Source organism: Rhea americana, unplaced genomic scaffold (assembly GCF_003343005.1).
Source record: "Rhea americana isolate MKP2758 unplaced genomic scaffold, rheAme1 scaffold_201, whole genome shotgun sequence".
Taxonomy (NCBI): domain Eukaryota; kingdom Metazoa; phylum Chordata; class Aves; order Rheiformes; family Rheidae; genus Rhea; species Rhea americana.
This window is the reverse complement of record NW_028186162.1, coordinates 1,169,901-1,174,093: the sequence shown is the minus strand read 5'-3', so window position 1 is coordinate 1,174,093 and position 4,193 is coordinate 1,169,901.

The window sequence follows — 4,193 nt, the reverse complement described above, 5'->3', positions numbered from 1 at the left end:
CATCCTGGTGGTATCTGGAAAGTGAATTAGAGCCTGACCTTGAAACCGTGGTCTCCTTGCATCCATGCTGCTGGAGGTAAGCTGTGGGCTGAGGCAGGCCCTAGAGGACCCTATGGTGTGCCGGTGAAGTTTTGATCTTCGTTTTCCCTTTGTGTGGGCTGAGACACGTTCCTCCCCGCTGTAGCCCCAGTCCGACACTCCTTTCTGTAGTTTCTCTCTCCTTGGGGTGGCACATTGGCATTGGCCTCCCTTCACAGGAGGGCTCCAGTGTCCCCCCGAGGGCCCGGCCGAGCAGCCCTGAGCTAGCCGTATTCCCCAGCCCAGGGGTGTGAGTGTCCCTGACTCGCCGTGAACCCGCTACAAGCATTCCCAAGCCAAGGAGACATCCAGCCTGGGCTCTCGGCCCACCGGAGCGGCGGGGAAGGGCACCCACCTTGGAGGATGCTTGTCCAGGGGTGCAAGATGGTGGCATCTTCTTGGAGCAACACAGCCGTGCCAGCAGCAAACCCCACGCTAGGGGAGGGTAGCCTGGGCGTTGGGCTGCCTGGCCATCCTGCAAGCATCTTTCTTCTCCCTCTACCAAAGGCAAAGGTGGCTCCCAGGAACCCACATGGCCCAGCTCACCCCACTCCCACAGCTTGCAACCTACGAACCCTCCAGAGATGCCTCCTACGGAGCAGCTTAAGACTTGCTTTGCTCCGTGCCTCAGTTTCCCCTGTTAGAGGGAGGCAGAGATGCTTCCCCTGCAGTCTGGTCTTACTGTATTTAAGTGTCTAGCAGCACACTTTTTGCAGCTAACCTCGCTCCAGCCGGAGGGATCCCCAGGCCGAGAGCAGACCCATGGATGTGGGTAGGACCGTTGGGCGGAGGGGTCCTTCCCAGGAGAGGTCTCAGGCACTGTCCATACCTGTCCCCCCACGTCCTGTGAGGGATGCAAAGAAGAGCCCTGGAGACCCCCTTCGCCCCTAGTGCCGGGAATTTGGGGCGGTGGACATCTCCTCGCCAGGAACCCCCGCGCAGTAATTCCTGAGCTCAGGCGGGACCCGGTGAGAGGAGCCACCTGCAGAGGAGCTCTTCCTCCCTGGATGCCAGCTTCTGGCGGTCCCACCACCTCCCCGGGGCAGTTGCTGCAACACTTAATGACCCTCCGTGTTAAAAGCACATCCTGTACTTCTAACCCAGCCCGAGCTCCCCGGGCACGGCGGCTCCCTCTTTCATTTTGTTGTTTGTTTACTCCCGTGAGATCTGTTATCAGAAATCAGCTGCCTCGGGGATTAACTCTTGGTTGCGCTGAAAAGTACCAAAAGCTGCATGTTTCTGATTAAAAAAGAAAAGTTTAGCTCAGTCTTCTGAGTGTTGCTGGAAATGCAGCTGAAATGTGTCCGGGCTGGAGCGGGAGCCTGGTCCTGGGCGCTGCCCGGGCTGGACCTGCGGCCAGCAGAGAGCTCGAGCCCTGAACCCGCGAGGGCCTCGGCCCCGAGCCCCCGGCCCGGGCGCTCCAGCGCGGGGGAAGCAGCGTTCGGACGCGAGCTGGCATCTCCCTTCCGCACACGCTCCCCRCCGGGCCCGGCGCCCGCTGCTCGGTACCACCGCCGGCCCGCAGCCCCTCGGGCCCCCCAGCGCCGCGGCCTGGGTCTGATCTCCCAGCTGTTCCTCGCGCCTGGTGGGAATTACTCTATCTTGAGCGCTCCCGGGTGGGTCCCAGCCATCCTCCTCCCGTCCCTCCTCCCTCTGGAAAGGAGCCGGTGTTTTGGCTGATGGTGCCAAGTCATTAGAGGCACAATTAAGTGCCAGGTTAATCAGAGAACATGAAAGCGGGCGAGGATGGAGTTTGGCCCCAGGTTAAGATGGGAGGAAAGGAGATGGCGAGATAACGCTTCCTGCACGCAAGGGGCTCTCCGAGGAGGAGAAGAGCTCCCGGGAACTGCCCCAAACCCCGAGGCAGCAGCCCGACCTGCTCCGGGACCCGCGTCCCGGCCCGCCGCGGAGCTCCCAGCCCGGGGCTCCCGGGGCGGTTCCAGCTCGCAGGTCCGGGAGGTTGGGATCTCTCACTCGGGCTTTCCCTAGGGTGTCCGTGCCGACGCGGGGGGATTCTCAGCCGTCTCGTACAGCCAACGCAGCAACCTCCTCCTCTGCAGGTCTCTGCTCTCTCTGGATACCGGTTCTTACCCAAGCTGCGTTATCTGCAGGCCCTGGAGGCACAAGCCCCACTGCCCCACGGGGTTAAGACCAGCCAGGAGATGCAAGGAGGAGACCGGGCTACAGGGCTGCTCATTGCCCACGCTTGGCTCCGTTAGGAAACCCGCCTTCGAGTCTCCCCTCGTTTTTAGGCACTTAAGCGCTCCCGAAGCATCCACGGCTGCCGGCACGCAGTCGCTGAGCTGCTGCCCCACGCCGAGCTGGCCTGATCCCCCCCCCCCAACCGGGGGGTTCCCGGAGGGTCTGGGGGACCCTTTGCGGCGCCCAGAGGCTGCCACGCGCTGCTCCTCTCCCGCCGCTTCCGATCCTGGAGACGGGGCACAGGATCGCGGCTCTTTGCGTCCCTTCCGCAGGGACAAAAGCAAAGCCCTCAGCACGTCCCGCACGCCAGAGCTCGCCGCGAACGGGTGCCCAGGGCCCCCCCAGGGGGAATATTGCGGAGTCGGCGTTTCGTTCTCGGGACGGGAATCGCTGCTGCGAGGACGGAGGCGGCGTCCTCGTCCTCCCTTGCGGGCCGGCGGCGAGAGCTGCGCTCTCCGCGCGCGGCCTTGGCGCTCTGCCCCRCGCGGAGCAGCAGCGGCGATGCGCGCCGCTGTGCCGGTTTCCCGTTCTTTACTTTCCCTTTTCTTGCAGGCTGAAGGGCCCCCTCTCCTGGTGCGAAGGAAGGACGTGGCTGCCCGGGGCTTCTCCTCCAAACCCGGCTCTCCCTGCCCTCCGAGCAGGGCGGCTCCGACCCCCCAGCCCGGGCCACGCTGCGGTGCGGGCAGCGACCCTTCCCCGGCCAGCCCCGAGCTGCGTCCTCAGCATCGCTCCCRTCACCGCGGCATCTCCGCTGTCCCCCCAGTCAGGCTCTCTCCACCTTCTCCCCCCAAATCTGGCTCTACGTCCTCCCTTCCCTCCCTCCTAGAAGCACCAGCATTCCCAGTTTGCAGTACTGGGACCAGCCACTTCACCCAGCTTAAAACAAATCTGGCCTTTCCCCAGTTGGGTCAGTTTTGAGCCCGCTCCTGCTCCTGGGACCTCCTGGCCAGGCAGGAGRACATTTCCAGCAGGACCGTGGCCTYAAATCGGCCCGGAACAGCGGTCCGAGGGCACGCCGAGGAGCCACRTGGCGCAGCCCGCGGCACGAGGGTCTGCAAGCTCGGGCAGGTCTCCTCCGAGCCCCGGTGGGGCTGCTGCTCCACGGAGGACGTCAGGACACGAGAGGCCGTTGACCGTCACGCAATAAAGCCAGCTGGTGCAGCAGAGCCCACGGGCAAAGGGGACGAACCCGAAGAGACGGAGGATGTTTGTGTCCATTCGCCGTCAAGAGGAGAGAAGCAAGAGGCGAAGGACGCAGCGGGGACGGCTGTCGCAAGGGGAAAACCCGAGTCTCGCCCCCATTCTCGCCGCCCGCCTCCTCCAGAGCAGCGCAGCCCGGGGGGCCCGAGCACAGCATTCTTCCCCGACGAGCGAGCGACGATGCCGCCGCACCGCGGAGGGGTGCGCGCAGCCAGGCGCCCGCCCGCATGTACGTGCACGCACCGCTTGTGCGGGCGCGCCCGTGCAGGTGCACGCGCTCAGCTGCATTTCCGCAGGGCACCTGGCTGCGGAGGTGCGTCAGCGCTTGCACGCACGGGCGCGTGTTTTTCACGCGCGTGCAAGCTCGCGTAGGTGCATTTACACGGGTGCGTGCGCCTGCATCTGCGCGTGCGTTTCTGGGGCAAGCACATGCACGAGCCGGTTTCGTTTCCTCCCAGGGCTGCTCTGCTCGGAGGCCGAGCGAGGAAGCAAGCCGGCGCGCCGCGCCGCTGCCGGGGCCTTCCCTGCCCCTCTGCGGGCGAGCGCGTCCTGCGGGCCGAGCCGCCAGCTCCTCGCGCTGCGGGACTCGGGTCCGCGCGGCCGCCACGGCCTCACCCGGCAGCTGGCGACACCGGGTCGCCGGCCCTTTCCCGCACGCGCTTCCCGGAGGCGAGCGGGGCTTCGCGCTTTGCTCCCCGCGGCCCAGCCTCCGC